At 40.0% G+C, this 14,704-nt stretch overlaps 1 protein-coding gene across 1 annotated transcript in view; it reads left to right on the forward strand.

The window, feature by feature from the left end:
* Window positions 1-14,704, forward strand: part of LOC150078430 (ionotropic receptor 93a-like) — a 237,009-nt gene that overhangs the window by 111,361 nt on the left and 110,944 nt on the right. The window lies entirely within an intron of this gene.

Consider the following 14,704-nt stretch of genomic DNA (forward strand, 5'->3'; position numbering starts at 1 on the left):
CTGAGGGAAATGGACCATAATCTGCCACGCTGGGCCAGTGCGGGTTGGCAAATCGACCGTATTTAGCAGTCAGAGACTTGAACCCCATCTACTCAAAGAGCGTGTGCTACTGCACTCCCGCTCCTGACCACTCATCCCCGGGGTAAAATGTGGTAACGGTGGGTCCCAACGGCTAAATGTTCAGAAGAACAATAGAAAAAACATAACACTACACATTAACCACTACCCATACACTTTTAAATCTCTGGCCTGCACAGTATTCTGTGCGTCACAAACAGAGTATACTAAGGTGTAAGGTGTAAGGTGTATTTAGTGTCAGACGGCACCAGGGGTTCCCCCCATCTCCGCGTAGTTTTCATTGTGGGTGTACCAGTTCACTGGATACTATGCGGAGATGGGGGGGAACCCCTGGTGCAGTCAGACAATGAACAAACTGTAAAGTGTGTTCATTGTGTGTTAGGTTGGATAAACGCCGAAGCAAATAAAGACATTACAGCATCGATATATTGAGTGTGAATTGCATCGCGTTTTCCAAATTTTAAATAAGAAAATCTTCAAAGGAGGTATTTTATAGTGTTAGCTGATGCACGGCATTGACACGTAATGTGGTGCTTCAAATGCGAGGTCCCTAAGGCTGAATATTTTTACACTGTAACGGCATTATCGAATCCGGTATGTCTGAACCGGTCTTTTCTTCGCTTGTCCAAGAAGGCCGTTAAGAGTACAACACTAAGTTAATCGAGGCGCATTCCTAGGTCCTCCGTTACAGAATAGTAATTTTTTCACTCGTTTGAAGAGGCCTCGGTTCGAAATCCCGTCGATGATTGGAGGGATTTCTAAAGATCTTTTCAATGGGGATATAGTTCTCCAATTCGGAGGGAATAGGTCTCCCCTCAGTTAGTGCGGGATTTCAGCCGGCTCAAAGCGCGCCTGTGAACGCGCGCTTCTACAAACACAATACACGACAAAGCAATTGGCTTAAAAACCACAAACAATGAATTCGTAGAAAATTGGAATTCTTATTTAGTGAAAAATGAAAGATCGTCATTCAGGAATAAGCGTGAAAAGGGGCAAACAGTAATGTTAATGCGAGGAATAAAAGGGACATCATATACACTTTAAATTTCTTAGCTTATTCCCAAAAATAACATCCATACGCTAGGATATAAGACGAAACAGTTTTTGAAATTCACGCTATTCACTGTGTTGAATCTACTTTAAGATTTGAGAAAAAAAAGTGTCTTCCTTTTCTAATATTTCTTTCGATAAACCTCTCAGCTAATGATAGGAATGTGAAAGGCAGTATCATATTCTATAGATGAAAAGAACTTCTAGTCCACTTTTTTTTTTTCTTTCGGTTCCACTGTTCGAGCGATAAAACTTTCTATTGATGTAGGATGTGAAACTTTCTGTTGGTGGGGGTATTACAGCTGTTGTTGCTCCTTCGGTCAGAGCGTAATACTATCGAGAATAAATAAGCTCGTGTCGTTGGGACAGCAAAAACATATCGGCACCATCAAATAAGAAAGGTAAACTGCACGAGTACATTTGTGAAAACGGCATCAGCAAACCCTCTTTTGAAAAGACATTCTGCAGAGCAAAGTAACCCGGAGCACAAGTCACGTAGTTGCATGGAGCTGTGAATAAGAGACGGATGTAGGCCACAGCGGTCGATGGAATAGGTGGAGGTGAGGACAAGAGACGAAGACCACTCCGATGAATTATTTAAAGTGTTCACGAATGGAACCAAGTGAGCGGCCCTGATATGTCAGGTAACTTGCGACTACAATAGCTCTTCGTAAACCTTGTATGCTGTTCTCGTACAAAAGGAATAAAGAAATATCGTGCGTCGAAGGGGAGGCCAAGCCTGCCGGCTTGAGATCTTGATAAAGCTCTATAGCGTTTCGCTCTGCAAAAGCTTCTCCTAACGACAATCGAACGGTAGTGAACTCGTGTTAGTGTTGTTTTGCTGACAGATATTGAAAGTTTACAGTCTATGTCTCTTTTCCAAGAGATTGCATGTCATATTTGATGATGATTTTCTTGCAGTGCTTTTGGCCTTGTGCCCGTTTCATTTTTGGTCTTCAGTTAGTTTTCGTTCAGCGAAAGAACTGTCTCGGATGTCAGTGCAATGGAGAATTTGGGGATGCCATAATTTGTGTCTACAGAATAGCGATACACCACCGAATTTTCACCAAAATTTCAAAGGATTCCTAACTGATGTAATGCCTATGAAATTGGATAGGACGGTAGTACATTTCCAGTGCGGGAGATGGCCTACTTACTTTAAAATTTAGTACTCTGCGGTATAAAGTTCTGTTATATTACTAGGTGGAGATCAGGAATAGATTTTAATAGGATAGAGAGCCCAATAAGCCACAGATTACTTTTAAGAAGATAAGATTTAATTCCTTTGTGACTAAGCAGACCTTCCCTGACCAATGAAACAACTATCGCTATCGTGTGATGTCACTTCCCAAAAATCGATCTGAAACATTTTCGACCAACTGTGACTGAATCAACTTTACTAAAACTAATGGAAAAAATAGTCCGTCTGATCTTAGCTAATGAACTACCAACTCACGTACCTAAGCAATTCCATTCTGCTCTACCTAATAGATCCATCATTCCCAACTCCTTCGAAGACAACGCTGAACTAGCAGTCACTTAAATGTCGAAATCGAAGCTGCATTCGCAGTTGGAGCCTCCCTGACCTCCATCTTCAAGTTCAATGGAACGGCAACATGTTCTAGTTTATAAAATCTTTACTGCACAACCGAAACATCCAGTTGCCGGCAAAATGCTTGGCTTTCATCCCATATTCCTCATGGGTAGAATAGTTGGTATAATCACCGTCCTCCCCACACTGGGTGTAAAAGACCCGAGCTTAAATCCCGTCAATAACGCGAGGAATTTTTATGATATTATCACAATGTGGCTGAGTTAACCGGTTTCAGAAGAGAGTGGAATGGTTTTTCGTCTAGCAAACAGCAAATCAACCACAGAACACGTGCAATTTAAAGACATTATTCACGGCGCAATATGCCCAAGATGCTGATACGCCTAAAGCACAATAATATTCATCCCATATCGATGCAGTACTTTTCTGCTATCATCCTACCGGTAGCCTAGTGGTCAGGCGCGCGGGTGCATAAGTACACGTGCCTTGAGTGACCGGGGTTCAAGCCCGTGACTGCTGAATACGGTGCTGTTTCTTGTATTCTGTCTATCTTGTGAACTCTTCTGACCGTTTGGTCGTCCTGGAGTATAAACAGAAAATTTATTTAATCCGTTCTAGAGAGGATACTAGTCTATGCAAATGATATTCAGCGGCACCCTTAGGTGTGATCACTACTACCGTAACTGAAAACCTTCGAGCCTTGGAAGAATACTTGCAACCCTTTGAGACCATGGCTCTCGTGGTAGCACAATTGATACGATAGCCATTCTCCACACACCGGTTGAAAAAAATTTGAGTTCGAATCCCGGGAGGAATTTTTATGGGTCTCTTTCACAACGTGGCTGAGTTAGTCGGTCTCAGGAAAGCGCAGCATGGTTTTTTTCTCCCCAAAACTCGGGTTTTTTCGTCCGGTAAACAGAATCGACCTCAGAACACACGAATTTTACAGACAATATACACGGAGCAACATGGCCGTAGTTGCCAATGCTCCTAAAAACCCAAACAACAACTGCGACCGTGGTCTTCTTACTGAAGCCATCGGTCGTTGAACCCACCCTTACAGGATCAGTGATACCAAACACCACAACGTACAAATACCTTGGAATTACCTTCAACCAAAAATTAAGATTTAACGCGCATGTAAAGAACCTCCTCAAGCGCTCTACGCTGGAACGCCAAACAACCTCCTCCATATTCAAGACCTGAAGATTACATTAAATCTATTGTGTACCCGGAAATCCTGTATGCTTCTGAATTGTGGGATTCTGCCGCACCACACTATAAAAACTGATTTGGGCTTGCAAGTTTTGGCTGCTAAAGTAGGCAAGCTACAAACACCGATTGCCGCCACAACCACTGCGTTGGCTGATCTGCTAGCCACCCTACTCTTACCCAGTTTAATCAACGTTAGAAGGGTCGCAACCACTATCAAATTGTTCTCAGACCAGATCACCATCCAGGACAGAACCAAAGCTTCATACTGTTAAGTATCGGCTCAAGATCTCCAACCAGGTTCCTAACCTGGACAGATGCTCCCAATAATCCTGCCACTTCAGAACATGGGGGATTGACTTGGAACAAGTTTTCTGCAAGTCCGGGTTATCGTTACTCACTTTTCGACTGGGACCACCTTCCACTTCACCTCAGTTGATTATCGTGCATTTAAGAACACTGACAACATTTTTTTATGCATGAGCCACCTCTCCTTCTATTCCGCTGTTCATAGTCCAGAGACATAGAAAACTGTTTCTCTTGAACTGATGATATCACAAAACTGCCCTACTATGTGGTGTAAACTTGTGTGATCGTTATTTGTATATCTTTCTTTTTTATGTTAATTCTTATAATTGTTTATCATTCTATATACAATCTTCATGTAATGATCCTGGCATAATCTTCCACGGTGGGCACCACCGTGGAAGATCTAATAAAGATCATTTTATTTTATGATCTTTTCTCTAATAAAGATCATTTATTAAAAAAAAAAACTGTGTAGTACATATTTTAATTTGTTAGGTTTAGAAAGTTCTTTTAACTTATTGAAAACATTTCTCTTCCTTTTGATTAGAAAAAAAAAATTAAAGATGCTGAAATGAGAAAAATGTGCATAAGTAAGCAGAAAGTAGTTAATTTTCATTAAATTATAAAAAAATATAAACGGATACATCCTCTTGATTCCTTTCACTAGAAGGTCGTGGACCTTTCATCTGCTTCCAGCTTTATCACGAAATTGATATGCTTGATTCTGTATAAAATGTAGTAGTTAGTTAAGAAAAGGAATTACCTCTATGATGTCTTGTAGAACACTTTTGTGCCGATACTCTCCGTTGTTGAATCAACTATATATTCATGTATTCCGCACCCTCCTAAACAAAATCAATGATGCAATGCACCACAGAATGGGAGGGAGGCCCGCGGACCCCAAAATACATCGAATCACCAACCCTAATCTTTGAGTGAGAGAATACAATTACAGTAGTCCATATTTTAAAAATAATTTAAATGCTTTGAAACCAAATAAGTAGTGAATCCATTCTTTTAACACTTATAAAAAACATTAAGAATCTAAGTAACAAAATTCTTTTAGTTTCTTAATGTTTTCTTTTCTTTCAAAATGGTCAGTTTCTTATCTGGTTGTTGCCGAAGACGCTACATTTCTCCTTACGAACTGACTCAATGGCTTATGTGGGCTGCTATTCTTTCCTCTGATCATACGATTTGTTTTGTTTCGACCAGTATGGGCTAAAAATTATAAAATTTATTTATTTGCCGTAAGACATTCGTAAATACTGTGAATCTATAATTTTATAATTTTGCAAATTTATAAAATTTGCATGAATGAAATGCATCTGCACATAGGGAATATGGATGGTATTATTGTATCCAGATCATCCATCATCGTACAAAATGTTCTACATTATTGAAAAAGAAGCCAGTTTAAAAGTTTCATTGCTGCATGCTGGGGGAAGTATATTATAATTTTGCAGAATGCAGTGGCGGAGGTCATTGTGCATGTCGGGCATAGCCTCTTCCAGTACGTAGGCGTGAGAAAATCGATCTTATATTGCGGAGGCACTTCGTACTGCACTACTCTAAATAAAAATCACTACTCCAGTGCAGAAATACAGTGTTTGTTGTCTGGCGTCACTGGGCGTATCCCTCAATGCCGCCAGACTCTGATGCATGCTGTAAAGGCATGTGTAAATGTGTGGTGTGCAGTGTGGGTCTGACCCAGAATCTCGACAATATCTAATATATGAATATAATTCTATATATTTATTAGTTTTTTAGTAAGTAAAAATTTACCTTATTAAATTAATTTTGTAGAAATAATATAAGAAAATTTTTAACAATAAATACCGCTCTCAATTTTAAGATCATGTTTTTTTTTTTACAGAAATAAGTTTTAAAATGCAATCGGCAAATAAAAACTACTTAATTATATTGCATTTAATTGGTAATTTTCCAAGTCGAATTTTAATATTTGTATAAGGTTGCCCAATTGCCACACACCCTTACAATGCTCTCCTGCAGCTGAATCTTACTTGTTGATTTCTTCTGAGCAATTTTAGACGACATTATGTACCAGCAATGTTCAAATGTGAACTGTTGCTGGGCCAGTCCAACACTAATACCAGCATTTCTGAGGTATGACTGCACCTTAAGGGAGAAAAATGAGTGAAAACATTGGTATGAGTATGTTTTAAGCCTTGAGACAAGAAGACAAACTCATCATTAAATCTAAATACTGTAGTATAAAACTTACCAATTTTGCTGTGTGGCAAGGTGCTGAGTCCTGTTGAAAAATGCAGTTTTGGACGTCTGTGTGGTGATCCCTAATAATGGATTTCAGGCGCTCCTCCAAGATAGCAGTGTAGGTTTCTGCATTCATCGTACCGTTAATAAACTTAATTCGACCCACCCCTTTGCTTGTTATGCGTCCCCAGACCGGCAGGGAACTTTACAGTCGGTGTTATGCAGTCAGGATGGTATGTCTCCGATTTTCTTCTTCTGACATATCGCTTCCATCCGAGCCATGCAGGTTGAATTTCGATTCGTCAGACGGTGTCCCATTGCTCTTTTGTCCATGAAAAATGCGTTTTAGCCCAAAGAAGTCGCTTCTTCCTCATTTGATGGGGCAATAAAGGTTTCTTCTTGGGCCGATAGGAATGCAGACCACATTCCGAAAGCCGTCTTTGGCTAGTTCGTGCATTTGTTTCAACACCAGAGGACATCTTAAAGTCTAGTTTTAGATCAGGATCATTAACATGGCGATTACGAAGGCATAACCGTTTCAAATATCGATCTCGAGAAGACGTTGTCACTGTCTTACTGCCTGATACAGGTCTTCTCTTCACATCACCGGTTTCACGCTTTAATTTCAGCACCCAGGATACTGTTGAAAGCCTATTTTATCAGCGATAGCACGCGTAGAAAGCCCTTCCTGGGACAGAGCAACAGCAAAAACAAAATTTTTTTGGTGTGAACTGAACATATGGATTCATGCTTACACCTCTGCAAAACAGGATGAGCGTGTATACACTTCCAACGCTGTATTTATAGAAACGGCTGATGCAATACCTCGCAATTAACTGTCCGATGCAATAGAAGCGTTATCTGACGCAATACCTTTGCTTTGCGACAGATAAAATGACTGTAATCAAACAATATCTTATACGTTTCACAACAAATGTTACCTTTTTTAAGGTGATGCAGGTTTTTGTCCGCCACAGTATTTTGGCAGCTGCGTAACATTTCTCATAAATATCATTAGCATAGCTGAAACTGTAATTATACAGGTATTTGTTATTAGCTGCGCGTCTTGGCGTTTTTTCCTTCTGGTTGGTGAGATACCACAAGCACTTAATGTTCTGAAGCCACATTTACCGAGGAAAGCTAGTGATGTGATAGAGTGGTTTGAAGACAATTTTATATATATATATATATATATATATAGGGAAGAAGTAGACTGTATATGCGTAATGGTACGGTAATTTACCCACCAACATTATGGTCCGTATACGATTCCATTCAATCGGGAATTCCACGCACCCAAAACAGCGTTGAGGCTTGGCATAGAAGATGGGAGTGTATAGTTGGACGAGTTTATATAGGATCATCGAGGAATTTTAGAAAGAACAGCAGCAGGTCAATAACCAAGCTGAATGCATACTTTGTGGCAGGGCTGTAGTGGAGGATATACGCAGGTATAAGTCGTATACCCTCTGGAATTCGACTAATAAGCACGATATACTCTTTGCATACGTGACATTTACAGAATATACTTTCTGGTAATTTTACGACTACAGCACTGTTTCGTGGTGAATCCTCTCCAAAACGCAAGAAGGTGACAGTCGAGAGAGAAACGAGAATAATGAAGGTTGTGAAAATAGATCTGTGATGGATTACCTTCGCGGTATTGCGCACAACGTATCTTTATAAATATTTTGTTTTATGCATATGTATATAATATCAGTTATACATTGGGCATCAAGCGGACGAATGTGCATTTTGCTGCCTCTAATGATAGTTTTATATTTATTTTCTTAATTTTCGTATTAAATTTTTTACTATTTTTTAACTACTTCATTATATATATATATTATTCATTAATATGACATAAAATGTTAACATTATCGTATAGTGTTTGCATTATTACAATGTGTACATGTTCCGTGTGTTGAAATGTTTTTAGCGCCGTTTTGTTTAGATGAAAAACAGTTTCTGAGATATGAACTAACTTTGTTTTTTTTAAATACAATCGGTATGTTGGGATTTTTGGCGGCACCGGTGTAGTGTTGTTCTTTTGGGCGTTTAGCCTCGGGGGCCCCACATTGCCAGTCACCACCACGTGATGGTAAGCCAAGTAGTAGAGAGGACTATGAACTGGTTGGACACGACTTTGTGTATGTCGGTGTATTTGTCTAGTGATCCCGATACCCTGCTTAAAATATGTAGAAATATACTGGAGCACTCTGCTCTGTTTTTTTTTTTTCCTGATAGCTTCGAGCATTCAACGATTGCTTACAGTTTTTGAAACTTGAGCCGCCTGCCCTGAACTTAATTGTATAGTAACTAGTTTTCAGTGTTATTTCATTTACAGCCATAATTAACGCTGAGCATTTCTAACTACATTTTATTTATGTTATTCAGTTACAACTGATTAACATAAGCGCACTGCACTTAACCTGTTGTACCATAGTTCGTTAGATATAAAGCTAACGCAAAACTTCATAAAATTTAAGTTCGACGGCAACCCCTTTGAAGTAGAAGTAGCACTGAAGATCCATAAATACACGAGGGTAAGCACACGAATTGGGCAAAGCAAAGTAAGTATCTTTTCTCCGTGAAATATATTAATGCAGAAGTCATTCTCAGTCTTCTAACTAGTTACAACTGGAATGACCTGCAAGAAAAGCCAGTAGACGAAACTTTAAAAATGGTCACTAAAATGCTATACGAAATAGCATTGGAAGGAGTAACAAAAGAAATCAAAAGAATGGTTCAACCCACAACTGAAAGCAATTTTCCTCAGGAAACAAAAACTGTATAGAAAATGGCAAAGAACGAGTCATCCCGCCAATCATTCGTTATAAGAAGGAGAGAGCACATTTCATCAAATCAAAAAGAACAGGCACACTGCAATGTTGTTCATAACAAATTAAAACAAGAACAAAAGGATTACTAGCAATAGAAATAGCACAGAGAATATGACCGAATGCAGTTTCAAGGAATAGGCTTATAACACTTTTGGTACCCCCCTGGACTGAATCAAATTGAGAATACTGATAATAGGAACAAAATTTTGAACCTCCTGAAAGATTTAAACAAGCGAAAGTATTCGACACGAGAGGAACCAACAAGACCTCCTCTGAGTGAAATCCAAATCACCAAAGAGAGCGTAATGAAGGCGATCAACGATCTGCCCAATAAGGTCACTGTTGGACCAGATAAATTTCAAATGTTCATCCTTAAAATAAGTAGCCCATTTATAATAGATCTATTACTACACATCTATCAGAAAATCATCAAATCAGGTGCATTGTATCAAATCAGGTTGACTATTTCATTTTTCCTTTCTCTCCAGGTATAACCTATCGATACACACAATAATGGAGGATTTTTTGAATACCTTGGTGCAAAATTACATTCGATTAACACTAGGATATTCGGTCCAAAGTTATCATATTTCTTTTCTAAGGAAGGAAAACCGTTTTGCAATTTTTTTCGTTAAATTAATTTTTTACTTAACTTTTAATTGTCTTCATTTGATTTTTAATTATTGTTAATTATTTCTTACTGTAATGCAAGATTTTCGATTTTTTTTGCGTTTTAATTTCTGGAGAGTATCATACAGAAGTGTTCTACTTATCATATTGAGGTAAACTTCTCTTATTCTTTTAGAAATATTGATATCAACGTAGAACGTATTGAGAATTATAGCTCTGGTTCATACTATCAAATTTCCTTTATGTATATAAAGAGTTCCACGTTCGGGGCCGGAAAGATAGCTAAGCATTTATTTGTGTAGAAATGCTTGGCTAGACGCGACCACACCCAATCATCTTCCACAAAAAAAGGAGTCAGCTTTTGAATAGCTAAATGTCCGCCATTATCCATTACTATGTCCAAACTGGGTGATAATTTGTCTTGATAATGAAGGTCCGTAATATATAAACAGATTCAATGCTCCACCACATTTTCTTTCTCCTTTATAATTTCTCGTCAGGACTCTATTATAAGAGTAAGATGCACGACTTGTGTACGATACTGAAACCAGAATCATCCAAACAGATTCATTGCGAAGCCGGCTTTCCTATTATTTTGTTTTTTCTCCACGCAGCAGCAGCAACAACTACATTGGGATATTTTTCAGATCGGAGCCGGCACTGGCTACGACCGCTGTTCTTCCACATCATATGGGAAAGTCCTCGGTTCGATTCCCGTCTGGGTGGGAGATATTTTATGTGCCTTTTTTTCGGCAGTTTTTAATCTCTCAAAACAAGCACGCCAACTGTGGAACACACGCAATCTAAGCAACCAACTCGGCTTTCCCCCGCAGAACTCTCCTTTCGTGGCCGAGGTACAGGAGTCGTCAATCGCAAATCGATATTGCTGAGCCACTCATTCGTATTTATATTTTCTTTTGTTCCTGTCAAAAGGGAAACCTTAATGATGATTTCTCCACGGTATGCTTGTATTTACTCAGTTCGGTTTGTGTGCAAAAGGAAATATTGATTCATATCGAAAAAAAACATAAACAAAATATTAATGTTTAGGCGACCTTGCATGAGTTCCATAGTGATTTGGGTAAAATATAAAACGGAGGGATAATGAAGCATAATGCTTGGAGAGAGAGCGGATATCGCCATTTTAATCGATTATTTTTCTGCAATAGTAAACGCCTTGTAATATGGCTATAATCACCATTATTCGCAGGAAAACAGATAAACATATGAAGGATAAAGTGGCCATAATTTAAGCGATCCTATAATTTGCTATGTTTATAAAGCTAAACTAATATGTTGGTTGCATTAAAATTTGGTATTCTTGTTTCTAACTTGGGAAGAGGATAAAAATCAAGGACAATGTTTCGCCTATAAACAAATCAACAAGTTCTTGTGAGGGTGATATTGCAAAGACAGCTGGTATTTTCTCCACAAAAAGGAACCTTAAAATTCTTCGAATTAGATCTCAGTTTAAGATCTCATCGAAGGATTTGTCAAATATATTGCCTGAGATGGGGTAGGACTATTATCATTTGGAGAGATGTATAGTTAGTCATCACTTGAGATGCATTATATAAATAAATATTCTTTATTGCAGCTATAATAAATACACCTGCGATATACCCTTCACGGCGACCAGCTTTTTGTAGGGGTTTCACAAAATAAAGTAGAAGACCTGACAGGTTTGTTATTTGTTTGTTATTTGGTTTTTAGGAGCATTAGCAACTAAGGCCATATTGCTCCGGGATATGCGGTGGTCATTCCCTGACCTTTCCGCATCCTCCGTATTTGGTGGTGACGGGCTCGAACCCCGGTCTAATCAAGAAGCGTGTTCTACGCACTGCCGCTCCTTCCCACCTGGCTACGGAGGCGCACCTGACAGGTTGATGCCAACATCAAGGTAACTGGCAACAGTCTGCCAGGTGTAAATTAATAAGTTAAATTGGCCACTAACACTGAACGAAAATAAAAAAAAAAAATAAATTTTCTGTTTATACTCCGGGACGACCACACGGGCAGAGTCAAATAGTAATAACAATGCTTTCAGGTAGCAGGAAACTAGAGATGGCAACATTACTGCCCGAAGACTATCCAGGATCTTCCTCTAGTCGCAGACGAGAGACCCAAAGAGTTAGTAACATTTGGGTTGGGAGGAACTTGTCGGTCAGCATATGCTTGTTAGTACCGACCGATAATTATAATATCTCTCAGAGGTTCGCCTGTGGAATCCTCCATAAGCACAGTTCTCAGAAGTTGGAGAGTCTTAATCGTTCCAGAGAATATGTTGACGGTGCAGGTGAGGCGGCGTTCCCCCAGCAGAGCTGGAATTCTCTTAATTCCAAGAAAATGCACCATCTGTATTATTCTCTATTGTAGAGGCAGCTTATTGTTGACCCATCGCAGTAGCAGCCGGTATTGGTTAGCGTAAATCTTCTTAATTGTGGTCTTCGCGGCAGAAGCCCAAATTTAGGATGGATCATGTTGGTTAGTCGTCCTATTTGGGCATGAATTTCAGCGAGTACACCGTTATGGCTTGTTTGGATGATTTGAATTTCAGGCTGAAGACCAGTGCGTGTGGAGTCAGACTATTTAACTTTTGAACCTTATGTTATCATGCGCTGATATCAACCGTGATGACACGGTTGATATCAGCGCATTGGTCCCAATTCTTGTGAGGATCTTGAGGACATGGTTTTCTTGTAAAAAAAAAAAAAAAAAAAAAAAAAAAAGGAACGAATGTAGCAATACATAATAATCCGGAGAGGACGCCCCCCCCCTCGAGGTATTCCTACAGAACTGTTACATTGACCACGTGTTCTGATTATGTCGGAGAATGACTGTTAATTCTTCTAAGATGTCACTGCGAACCAAAGTACATCCCATATAACGTATACTTCAAAAGCACATTCTACTTAATAATGGCAATAAATAATACTACAACGAGTAGTCTGGGCTCGCAACTGCTTTGCCATCTTACTCAGCTTCTTTGCTTGATCAGACTGTCATATGTGGTTTCACATTATGGAAAGATGCTCCAGCATAGCGTCTTAAAAGTATTTTATTTGAATACTAATTTCAAGATGATCGTGCTACACTTGGAACTGGACAACCTCCCTATTTTATTTCTGACATTGTTCGTATTAGTATTAATAAAACCAAAGCCATGCTTGTTTAGAATCGGCCCCTAAAAAAAAATTCTCCCTGGTTTTGTGTGTCCAAGTCTTCCTACTGAGGCCCAACGTTGCCCACACTTGGCCCTGTGGAGGCAGACCAGGTACACCAGTATTTTTAGATAAGTACTCTGGCAGGTCCTGCCACCTAATTTCCTGAGATTTCAGTAGCTAGGACCTATATATATAAAAAAAAGGGGGGGGGAGTGATAAACGCTTGAATATAATTAGGCCGAAAGAGGTTGCAAGTGTGTCGAGTTTGGCATTTAAAATTTTACATTTTCTGGGGCATTCGCTTTTCGCTGGCGATATAGGTAGAGTGGGGGGGAGAGACGGAAGGCTGGGGGGAAAGACAGAAATATGGGGTCAATAGGGAAGGCGACCCCAGGTATATCAGTGGGGCATGCCCTTGCCCCACCAGAGGGAAAAGAGGGGATGGTCGGGAGGAGCACAAATACCTTCCCCCATCCCCACCAGGGATAGGGAGAGAAAGTGGGCTGGGCAAGGGAGCCCTGCCCAGTTCGCCATAGCGGAAATTTGCAGTGCCCTCCAGCAAGTGCAGTCTGATGATGACTCGTTGGTCCTTTTCTAGGTGTGTGGGTTCATCCTGGGACCGACGACATCATGGCTGGAGCCTCTCCCATTGGTTCCTAGGTCGATGCTGTTTTATTCTGCTTCAAAAGTCACCAGTCATATTGCATGATGGAAGAGCTGACCGGAAGAAGGGCTGACCGGAACTTAGCTCTAGAGACTAAACATGGATTCCACCACGTCATGTCGCCAATAAGCAAAGTGGTGGTATTGCACCGGTTGATGATAGCCATCTACCACCTAGTATTGCCTGGTAACACAGAGTGGTGGCATTCCTCCATGTGGTATGGGCACCACACCTCAACCCCTGCTTACCAAAAAACCCCGGCTTGTTTGGCATATCTGAGAGAATGTTGGTTCACACCTGGGTGGTTACCCACTGTGTGTTTGCGCATGGAGGTTATAAGCAGAGGATTTAGCTGTCACAGACCCTCCGGACTTCTCCGAAATTGGGTCCACTTGACTTGAGTGTCACCCGAATATCAGTTCCATCAGCGTTTTAGACTCCCAGGTAGCAAGTACAACTTGCTTGGCATATCTGAGAGAATGTGTGTGACAACCTCAGGGATCAAATTTAACCTACAGTTTCGCTATATTAGAGACAAGCACAATTACTAGTTTTCTATATCTGCTTCTTCGTTTTCAATAATCTATTTCGAAGTGTTCGTTCTCAGCCGTACACCTCTCTCTCTCTCTCTCTCTCTCTCTCTCTCTCTCTCTCTCTCTCTCTCTCTCTCTCTGATGACGCCTTAAAACACTTTTAAAAAGCGGTTTCTAGAATCACTCAAAACCACGCTGTCGCATTTTGTTTATGGTTTCCACATCATCAAATCTTTCTCCTTTCTGTTCAGCTCTTTCTTTAACTGCGGGAAGGGTAAAAAGTCACATGGCGTTATAGCAAGTGATGATAGTCATCTACTACCTAGTATTGCCTGGTAACACAGAGGGGCGGCATTCCTCCATGTGGTGTGGGCACCACACCTCAACAAGTGATTGGCCAAAATTTTTAATTGCGTGTATTTTTGTCGATTTGC

This window comes from Mastigoproctus giganteus, chromosome 11 (genome assembly GCF_048544385.1).
Source record: "Mastigoproctus giganteus isolate SK-2022 chromosome 11, ASM4854438v1, whole genome shotgun sequence".
Classification (NCBI taxonomy): Eukaryota; Metazoa; Arthropoda; class Arachnida; order Uropygi; family Thelyphonidae; genus Mastigoproctus; species Mastigoproctus giganteus.